The sequence below is a fragment of the Strix aluco genome, chromosome 12 (assembly GCF_031877795.1).
Source record: "Strix aluco isolate bStrAlu1 chromosome 12, bStrAlu1.hap1, whole genome shotgun sequence".
Lineage (NCBI taxonomy): Eukaryota > Metazoa > Chordata > Aves > Strigiformes > Strigidae > Strix > Strix aluco.
This window is the reverse complement of record NC_133942.1, coordinates 23,754,809-23,765,949: the sequence shown is the minus strand read 5'-3', so window position 1 is coordinate 23,765,949 and position 11,141 is coordinate 23,754,809. Positions and strand designations below refer to the sequence as shown.

The 11,141-nt window shown below is 43.2% G+C and overlaps 1 protein-coding gene across 1 annotated transcript in view; it reads left to right on the top strand.

The window, feature by feature from the left end:
* Positions 1-1,885: 1,885 nt before the first annotated feature.
* The window catches only part of SEMA6D (semaphorin 6D), a 228,058-nt gene continuing 218,802 nt past the window's right edge, over positions 1,886-11,141 (top strand). Inside the window, exon 1 of the mRNA XM_074837200.1 lies at positions 1,886-1,963. The gene's annotated coding sequence lies outside the window, so the exon portion shown is untranslated. The remainder of the gene's footprint in view (positions 1,964-11,141) is intronic.

Below are 11,141 nucleotides of genomic sequence, written 5' to 3'. Positions count from 1 at the left end.
AGCAGCCAGGAGGGAGAGGTGCCCGCTGTGTGCAGGCGAGCAGGGCTCCATCCAGCCTCAGCACCCACGCGAAGCATTGCCACCGCATCGAGCACGGTCCTTCCACCTGGGTCTGGTTCATGATAGCAGTCACAAAGAAGTCAAAGGCGATTCGCAGAATAGTGGCCAACAGTGAGCCCATTCCCTGAACCAAGGACAGAACAGGGAGCCTTAGTGCTTCGGCTCGTTTGGAGGAAAAGGGCTTTGGAAACTTACAAAACACCACCAAGAAAAATTTAAAGCTGCAACAATACTGAGGCAAATCCCCCACCACAAGTAATAATGCAGTGACAGACTGAACCAGCACATGTGTTTTTACAGGAGGGAGTGAGAAGGGCTGTGGGAAAGGCTGTTGTCCCTCAGGTGGGCTCTGGGCTGGCAGGCAGAGCTCAGCAGAACGGCGAATGGCAACGGCTGCAGCGCTGGACCTGCACGGGCCGTTGTTGGAAAAGCAAGGAGAGAAGATTTTGGAGGAGATATCAAAGTCAGCCCCCCTGCTTATGGCTTGAAGCCAAGCTGCTGTTGCAGAATCTGAGAAACATGATTGTCACTAGAGAACTTCGAGCAAAGGAAAAAAAAAAAGTATATATTAGCACCCTTGCCCCTGCACATGTATCACTTTCCTCTCTAGCAATCCCCTTCCTTATTTGTAGAGGAACCTGTACCTGAAGAAGGGTGTGATGATTTCTTTAATAGATTATGCTCGAAGATAAACTGCAAAATAATTTCTATATGCTTTAGTTTCCATTTATTTCTAAAGGGAATATCTAGATTCCGAACTCAAGTTGGAACTACTCAAATCATCACTTTAGTGGCTTTTTTGTTTGTTTTTTTCTTCAGTGAAAATGATAGTGAAACAAAGACATTCAGACTAGACATTATGTTGCAACTTCCTAAGTATGAGATTTTAATAAACAATAGCAGTCAGAACCTGCAAAAAAATGAGCTTAAATCTAAGTATCAAATTTAAAGCCAACTATCTCTGATGTTGGCTGAGAGAGGGAGTATTCTGAAAAGTCATCGTTGCAAAATCGGCAAAGACACAAAACCAAACCTAAACCAAAAGCTTTCTGTTTCACCCCAAAGTCAAAACCTAGGAGTTCTGTTGAGGGGCCTGGCCCCCAGCGGGATGGAGCCGGCGGGGTCTGCTCCGGCTCTGTCGCAGGTGTTCGAGGGGAGCAGCGGCACGTCCCGAGCGGCCGCTCCTGGCCGGGACAGGACCTGCCGTTCCCCGGGAGCCGGGGGAGCGACCCGCGCTCGCACCGAACGGGAAAGTTCGCCGGGATGCAAAGCAGGAAAAGTAAACCGAGTTACTCCTCGGAGGAAAATCGCCGCGCGCTGCCCTTCCCCGCGGCTACGCCAAGCGCCTCCGTTAGCGATTGCTGCGGAGCATCCGCGGCGTCGGCGGGAGCCGGGGCGGGGGCTGGCTCGGGCGGCCGGGGATAAGGCCGAGCGGCCCGCCTGGGCGCCCCGTTACGGCCGCTACCCCCCCCTCCCCCCCGCCTCGGGCGAACAGCCACGGGAGCAGCGGGGCTGGGTTACAGCCGGGGGGGCCGCAAGGGACAAAGGCGGCGAGAGCGGCTCGGGGGGACGCGGGGAGAGCGGAGGGGCGGGGGGGCACGGAGGAGCGCGGGGATGGGGACGCGACCATGAACAGGCCGAAACGCTCCGAGCGGAGGTGGGGGGGACACGGGATACACAGACACACCCGCGGGGGGCGGGCAGGTGCGCGGGGGCGGGCGGGGCCGCCCGGCGGACAATGGGGCGCGCGCGGGGCGGGGGCGGGCGCAGGTGCGGGGCGGGGCGGCGGGGCGGGGTGTGAAGTGCGGCCGCACGGGGCGGGCCGCCAGCTGGGCACCCGCGCCGCGGAGTTTGCCGCGCCGACAGCCGCGCCCGGAGCCGCGTTCTGCTTGCCGCAGCCCCAGTAAGTCCCTCCGTCCGTCCCTCCGTCCGTCCGTCCCTCCTGCTCCCGGCGCCGCGGGACTGGCTGCAGCCGCCCCCTCCCCGCGGCGCCGTTGCCCGGCGCGGGGCCGGGATGCCGGGCGCTGCGCGGAGCTGCGCGGGGCGGGTCTCGCCTCACGCCCATTGTTTGCGGCGCCCTGAGGCTGGGGAGGGGGCGGTGGCGCTGGGGGTGAGGTGGGGCCGAGCTGGGCCGGGGATGAGGTGGGGCGGCTGCCAGCGTCTCCGTGGGTGTCTCCGCGGGTGTCTCCGCTAGCCGCGGGCGGCAGGGCAGCGGCGGGGCTGCTGCGGGGATGCTGCGGGGCCGGCCCGCGCCCGCCGCCCGCGGTACGTGTCTCCCCGCCGGGCACTTCGGGCATTTCGGAGCTCGGTACCGCCGGGGCTGCTGTTGCTGTTAATTCTTCTCAGCTGTTTGTACTTTCCAATTATTCTCTCAGCTGGAGGCTCAGCCCTTTCTACTCGGTGGACTGAGGAAATATTTATTTATTTATTCTAAATTATGTTATCCCCTTCTCGGTTGTCTTAGAGCATAAGCGGGCGTGCTGTTAAAGGTCTCTCTCTCCGCAGCATTCATGAATCCCCTTTGCCATCATAAGGCATGTGCATCTAGAGCAGGGTAAATCGGCCAGATATGAGGCAAATGTATACTCTCTGACAGCGGCTCACTGAGCACAGGCACCTGCCAGCACCCTTTCCTCTTGCAAGTCCGTGTCCTGATCACTTTGTTCACTGCACCCACAAAGGAGTATTTCTTTAGCTGTGCAAGGTAGCAACGATTCAAAATATCTCATGTAAGAACTGGTACAGCTCGTGACCCTAAACTGCTTGTGTGCATCAAGTGATGTGGGGTGTTAATCTCGGTGGACCCAAAATACCTGACTGCTTCGAATGCTTTTTGTTTGATGGTCCTTGATGGATTTGCTAAGTGCATTAGTCTGCTGAGGCTTAGAGTTTTCTACACACACACACACCCCCACCCCCCACCCCCCCCCGGGAGCAACACATTCTCTGAACACCTCTGTCTAATGCAGTTGGATTTCAAAGGGAAAATCCATGATACGGAACTAGTGTTGTGATTATGGAAAGGGATATATGTCTTTGAAGAAAGAAGAAATCTTGAAGTGATTTGTAAAACGGAATATAAGGTTTTTGCAGGAATAAAATGTTTGCATTATCTGTCATCAATATAGCCATTTAATCCCTCTCTGCTGTAGTAGCAATTTGTTTTCATTTTCCATTTTTATTGCCCTTTCCATAATGATTTGCTATTGATTTAATTCCTTTTCTTTCCTATCATAGTGGATGTCGGTCCCTAATCCAATTCTTAACAGCATTTGTAACTACAGTTCATGCCCTCATCTTAAGAAAAAGAATTAAAAAAAAATAGGCAGCACTCTTACTCATTTCACAACTATGAATTTATAGGATTCGCACAATATTGATCCCTTTATTGTTCGTTTATGTTCTCTTTCAAATGTTAATATAACTTGGCCCTTTTCAGGCAGGTCTTGATTGAGAAGGTGAAATAAAAATGCATTGGCTGTCTTTAATGATCGTTTTAGCTACTCTCATTGTGTGTTCTCCAATTACAATATGATGAGTTGTAAGTCTGTACATCTCTTCCCCCCCCCCCCGTATATCTTTCCTATTCACCAAAATAGTAATCAGCAAGCCCATTTCTCACATAACTCATAACTCAAATTTGGTTAAGTATGTTGCTAAAATACACAGGATTGCTGTGATACTTTTTTCCTTCCCTAAGAAAAAAAAAAAAAGAGTTAAGATGTGTATAGGGAAAGGTTTAATAGACAGTGGAGAACCAGAGATTTCTTTCTTTTGGAAAAGAACCCTTACCAATGTTTATTGAATTTGCTCGTCTGCATGAAGAAAAGAACTGTTGTTTTGTTATCTAGCAGCTGTAGGAAGATTGACAGCTACAAATTGCAAATCTATGAAGGATCTGTCCATGACACAATTTTTAGTTCATTTAGATAGTTATCCTACACATCTTGTCATTTGCAAAATTATATAAACAAGATCAGTAAGTTTGTGGAGAAGATATAAATGCAGTGAATGTACTGTAAAGATTTTGAAGCTTTTTGGGATAATTAGCAGAGCATGGTCTTGCCTGAAATATGACATTAATACAGTTAATTTAAATTCAAATATGAACATACCATTGTAAACATTACACTGTAGAAAAGAAATACATATTTTGAAACATGCTAGCTCTGTCACAAGAACATTAAGTGTAATAGTCTTTTTGTTAAGATAAAGAGAACATCATTGATGTCGTGGCGTGCTTTGCATTTTTAAACAGAATCTAATGAATTACAAACATTCATTATGCTACAAGCAATTGCTGAAACTTCTCAGGACCCCAAAATAGAGAGTTATTTGTATACTGCTACTCGCATGTTTTCTGGTTATGATTTCACTGTAAAAACAGAAATAAATAAAAAAAGCTATTGTTCTCAAATGAATTCTTTGCTAGCTCAAAATCTTTTGTTGGTCTACTTCTGTCTTGTAAATTTATGTTTAAATACCTCAGCATGTTCAGGTTATGGAACTTCCTGTTGGGAAGTGTGGGAAATCTATGGGAGGGGCTTAGGGGCAGTCGTTGTTGGATCCTGGAAGAGTTAAGGGCGTATAATCTGCTGTGGAAGGTCAGGCTCACCAAATGTCTGAGAAAGAAGGTAGCAGAAATTTTCAAAGGTCAAGAAGAGCAATGTGCTAATTTTAAAGGACATATTGTATAAATGTTGCTTATCTTTACATGTCAAGATGCAAAAAATAAATATTTCTTGGTCTGTGTTTTTATCTAAATGTTTACTTTAACAACTCACTCTTTCTTAAATATGATAGTTCTAACACAGTTACTGTTCTTCTAATGCTGTTTCATTCTCTGTGGACTCGGGAACAAGCCAGTGGAAATGAGCTGTATTTATAGGCCCAAGCCAACTTACAACTTTTGAATGCCTCAGTTCATGACTATTCTTGGCACTGCACATTGTGGACTGTCACTTTCCAAAAATGGATTTCTTCGAAACATGTGGGTCTTTGGAGTTCAGTTTCATTTTACCTCCTGTTTGGTTCCCACGTGTGTGTGGCAGAGGTGGTGGTCACGGTCAGCAGGCAGATGACGTGGAGCTCATCACTGCTGTCCACGTCGACCACCAGCACTGTAGGTTGACATGCCTATGGTCCAAAAGGCTGATTGACTTGGGTCAGTACAGATAAAACTAGGGGCATCCTTTGGGGGTGTGGATGGAGTAGGAGGCTGACATCCTCTGCTGTTCACCAAGGATACATACTGAGAGTTTATTACTGAACTCTGCTGCTATTTACAACTGTTTTGAATTTGTTTTTAAATGCTGTCTCTTAATCCTTTAATTTGAGAATCAATTCCTGCTGCGGCACTATATTTTTAAATTAACTCAAACTTGAGTGGATTCAAAATGCAGGAGACCTTTTTATAAATGACGGTGTTAATAACATGACAGAATACCAGAGGCTGGAGAATACGTACCAGTTTGTTGGTTTCTGGTACTTTCCATGCCATACTACAGCTGCATTGATTATCCCTGATATTCCAGGTGATTCTCCTTGAATGAATTGCAGTGGAACTGAAGTGGGAATTGCAACAGAGTGTACATCTGCAGGAACTCTAGGTCATAAAACAAGTTCTAGGTTTGATCTAAAGTAATCGGGTATTGTTGATCTGCCAAGGAAGTGCGTAATGATCATCTCTTTTTCCAGGCAAGGAAGCAGTCAATAAGGATGTCTGTTGTACGGGGAGTGAAGTTTTAATGGAGAAGAGTCTGCATCTCAAATTATGGTGATATTGTGGATGATTTAATTGTGAACTAATGTAAATGGTGTCTAGAAAACCAGACAAATCTTCAAAATGTAATTACAAATCCAAATAAGAGAAGAATGACGAAAGATGCAGTATTTTTGAGGGCTGATACCTGGTGGTGTTTCAGGGCTAGAAACAAATGATATTCTATGAAAGAACTAGGGAGTTCTTTTTTTCTGATTGTATAAACTACCTATTTCTTCTCTTTGTAAAGTGAAGATCACTTGACTTTATCATGCAATTCAGATGTTTGACACAAGCTTTCTTTGGTGAGGAAGAATCATTGTGTTTCTCGGTGTGTTCTGCTCCCGTGGCAGGCCTGTGAATGCCGTAAGCACTTACGATGCTGTTAGCCAAGGGACTGTTCCTTTAGCTCAAGTAGGAATGATCTCCATGTGGAAGAGAGGATTTTGAGTCCTTTCTTCCAGAGTAGGAGGAGTTCCTATCAGGTTTGCAGTAGTATTTTTAAGCAGCTTCAATTACATATTCTTAACTTTGTTTCACTAATGGGAGCTTGCCTTTCAGTCTCTCTGACCTTTTTCAGTGAGGTTAGCTTCCACTGAATCCACCCTGCCTGTTCTGTTAGGTTGTAATTCCCTTTGCAAAGTCAGCTTTTGCCTTTCTTCATTCTGTCACTTCTGGTTTTGATCATTTCTCAGATCTCAGAAATATTTCGTATTCCTTAATCTTTACCTTTCCCACTGATATATCACTTCTGTCTCCCTTAGTCTATCCAAAGAAACCAATTCCTTCTACTCCAACTGTTTAGTTTGCTCACCAGCTCTAAGATCTCTTTACACCTACAACTTTTTCTCCCACTTCAAAGCTAGTCATGACAATGTGACAGCATGCATTTTCTTTCTCCAGCTGTAGCATGTATCTGTAACTCTAGTATTATGTTTCTGAACTTGAATTTTCATGCCACTAACACTGCACATGAAGTTGTCCCTGTGAAGAGAGTTCATCCTGACAAGTAGTATTACAATGGAAATGGGTGATCCATCCATGTTCTTGAAAGCCAGCAGAATTGATGCTTAAGGACTTGCATTCTGTGTGTGTGAGAGAGCAGAACCATTGTGCAGATCGTCTAAGAGATGTATGTGATCCTGATTTTCTTTGTTAAAAAGTTAACTGACAAATTGCTGATGGATTCTGTTTGCTCCTAGAACAAAAAGAAGCAGTCTTCTCAAGTTAACAGCCCGTGCCCCTTTTCCTTGCTTGTCTTCTGAGGCTCCGAATTATCTCTTGAGATCTACTCCCTCCTACAGAGCTTAGTTTTTGTCTACAAAATGTATTAGAAGGCTCTCTGAGAGCCTAAAGTACAGAATTCTGCTTTATTGCAGCTGCTCTAGAAAAGAGTAGTCTAGCCCTGAATTTTCTTCATGGGTGGTAGCTTCTTGCTAGCTCATCGTGGGAAATATTATTGTCATTTCAATACAAGCCAAATTTACAAAATCTACTTTAAAAATGCTTTAACCTCGTTTATTTGTTGGCGTGGGGTAAGGAAGAGAGCATGTTCTTCACGTATAATGAAAATGCCCAGTATAGAGTCAGACGTGGCCAACCTGAAAATGTCAGCTCATAAAGTTCAGCATTTTTGAATTGGGGTTGAGGTGAGGGAGACCCACTTATGCTTTGTCATTTCAAGCAAGTATTACTTTTTTTCACTTTCCCATAATTCAAAGAACAGGTGAATGAACCTGTCTAAGGCTGTGAAATTAAAAAGAAAAATCACCTTTTGAAGGAAGGGAAACTAACCATTTCACAAAGCAAAAGATGAAGATGGGGCATTTCGGCTATAAATGAGAAATTACACAAACATTATTAGCATGAGAATGTGTGTTTATAGTGCAAACTCTAATGAAGTGGTAAGTCCCTTTTTGTTTCTTACAAAACAAAAAGTGAAAAATCCCAGGCTATGAACAGGAGTCACAAAGTCAAGTATTCAAAATTTTTCACAACTAGAACTTAACATTTTTTAGACAGTCTCCAATTAGATCTCTCAATTACATGATGATTTTTTTTTTCCAAAATTTTTTTGTGAAGTGTCCAGATTGAGAGATCCAATATCCATCCTGTTCTGCATGTCACCCCCACACCATTTACTGATTATTGTGACCCTGCTATGAGATCAGAAGTTTTAATAGCCAAATCTATTTTCTTATTGTACTTCACAGTTTTTTTAATGAATTTTTCACAGTAGCAGTATCACCCAGGCTCATATTGATACCCTGTTGCAGGTACAAGTATTAAAGCTTCTGCAGGCTGGATCCTGGGCTGTCGTGCTGGACACTGAAGAACTGAGGAACATGTAATTATTGGTCATATCTGTTAAGCTTGGATCAAGAGCCATTCTTTGCATTTCTGTTGTAGAGACAGGATTAGAATCAGTTCTCTGGAGCAACTTCCAGTTGCATTTATCAGTGAAATCTTTCTTCACTCTTCAGTCTCATTCACTGCAAACTTCTCAGCTTTTACTACAAATAAAGGTAGGGAATTGTATATAAACTTCTTTTTTTTCAGTGAGTTGTTGTGTAAGTCTTCATTACATTTAGATGAGAGTAAGCAGGGTGAAACTACCAGCAGGCTTGTTACTCCCAGCATGCGAATGCATAACACTACAATTATTTTTTTTTTTAAATATTGCTTTTATGTTGCTTTGTGTTAATACCTTCCTATGCTGTTAAAAGAGGTAAAGGGACTGTGTCTGCTTCCTTAGTCTGTGAGCAATGTTTGAACCTTTGGATCACCAGGTAGGTTTGTGCCACCTGAGCTAAAGAAGTGTTAAGGAAAATAGCTGGTTCTGCTTGGACTAGGTCAATGGAGAACATGGTACATACCTTGCCAGATCTACCATTATTTTGTAATTTTCCCTAGCAATCTTAGATCCCGCTCAGATCTGGAAGAGCATTGTAATTCCTTCATCTAATGTCACATTCTGATGACTGAACATCTGTGTTCCCACAGCCACATGTTCTTTGCTCTACTGCCCCACATAAATCTGAGCTGGTTTCTTGTTCCACGCTTTTCTGCTGCTCACCTTCATCACCCCAGTTTTGTTTTCCATTCCCAGGCTTCTTCTCCAGACATCTTGCCCCATCACAGGTTTCTCTTAACAGTCCTGTCCCTCCCCCCACTTCTATACAGGTTTACTGATCTCAGTATTTCTTCATTGCTCTCGTTTTCACTTCCCACGCAATCTCACTTCTCTGCTCTATAGTCTCCTTACTCCTATTCTATTCTGGTAGTAAGTGAACTCTTGTTCCCATTTGAAAACTAACAAAAACCTGCGCCTTCTCCCAATTGCTTGAGGTTGCGAGGAGAGAAGCTTTACCTGCTCAATCTCTAGGTAGCTAAAGCTGTGCTGGCTCCACCAAATTTAAAATAAAAACAAAAAAATCTGGGGAGAGTTTTGCCACATCCATGAACATGTAAGATAAAATATGTTGAACACATGCTGAATTTCCAGAGAACATAGCTGTTAAACTCTAAACCCCTACAAAGAATTTCACACACTTATAAAGTAGACAAGCTTCTCTTCCATGTGAAGAATTTGTCTTTGTCCTTAGGACATGTTGGAAATGTTATTGTTTCGATCAAACATTAAGTCTTTCCACCAATGGAGGAAAGCCTTCATATTTTCTCAGGAAAACAGGGCTTGTCCGTGTTAAAGTATTCCCATTTTCTTGTAGCAAACTGTGAAATTTTGATGAAACATTTATTGAAAAAGCATAAGAAAAAGGGTTTTTCTTTTCCCCTGTGTAAAATGTCAGCATAATGACATTTGTGCAAAGCTATACCTATCTGTACTCATAACAGTATCCTCTAACAGGAAATGTTGGGCAGCCCTAGGTAGGCACACAGCTCCCATCCTACCTTTGGCACATAACAGGTAGTCTGGAATATTTTTCTCTGAAGATCTGCAGGCCTGCTAGGATGTGCCTGTTCTTGCACTGTGCAGTGCTACATTGATATGAAAGCCAGTTAAGTAAGAAAAACAATGTGAATTAACACAAGCAAAGTGCGTTACTACTAGGTCTCCTGCATACGGAGTAGTTCAGGAATTCCCACAAAATACTTCTGTTATGCCTGCGAGTGTTTTGAAGGATGTAGCTATACACTGAAAGCTATTACATCTCTGGGTATACAACTAGCATGTCTACAAGTGTATGGCTGAGAGGGAGAAAGTACGTGATAATGTTGGCATCAGAGATTTCAGTAGCAATCCAACTTAAGATGATTGCATTACTTACAGTTGGAAGAGATACATATGTTGATGGATAGATGCAGAGAGTGAGAAAGATTGGTATGTATGTAGGTATTTATCTCCTTGAAAATAAGATGGAGTGAAGATAAAATGCATTTAAATCTTAAAGCACTGCAATCTGAGAAGTATCGCTGTTCTGTAACCATTTTACCCTGTAGAAATGTTCACATACATGGTTCAGCTCATTATCTGTGAGTAGGAGTTTCTGAAGTTGGCAATTAATTGCCAAATGGGGATTTACCTTGTTAGGCTTTCAATTGTTTTAAAAAAAAAAAAAAGTTTTACAACTGAATTTTGTATGTGATGAGAGGAAATTGGATTTTTTTAAAGGTAGAAGTGTTCTTACCTGTGCATTGTTTCAGTGTGCTGTGAGTGTCTAAGAGACATACTTATTGAGAAATTGTTGAAAAATGTTGTTACTACTTTGCTTTCTGGCAGACAGTCTATAATCCAGTTTGTCAAATGAATTTTCTTGATTGCCTTGCAGCATATGCAAAGTACTTAAAAATGTCATAATTACCTCTCTGAAAGTTTGGGGGGGGGGAGTGAAAGACACAAAAGAAAACAGGCAAAAATTCAGCTTTCTATTCTTATGTAAGTATAAAGAAAATGTTACTGTGTAAAGGCAGCACAAAAGATGTAACAAATGTTATAATGAGAGCAATCAAGTCCTTCAGAATGCTGGATAGTGGCTGTACCATCGGGGGAAAAAAACCCGCAGATTGCTGTGTAAAACACTGAACATGTATTTGTTTTTATTCAGCAAGCTAAACTTAAATGCGCTTGCTGTCTGACTTTCACTTGAATATAAATGTTTGAGTTGTCAGTTCTGCAGGACTTTTAAATGTGGGGTGCTTGCTAAAGTTGATGGGTGTCCCTCTGCCTTCAAGTCCACTGTTCAAAATTGCTATGAAGACCAAAACCAATTTATTTCACTTCTACTGTGATATTTAATGTGTTTTAGAATGCATGTGAACAGTTGTTCATCTTTAGCTTTCTACAGAATTTACAACTTAC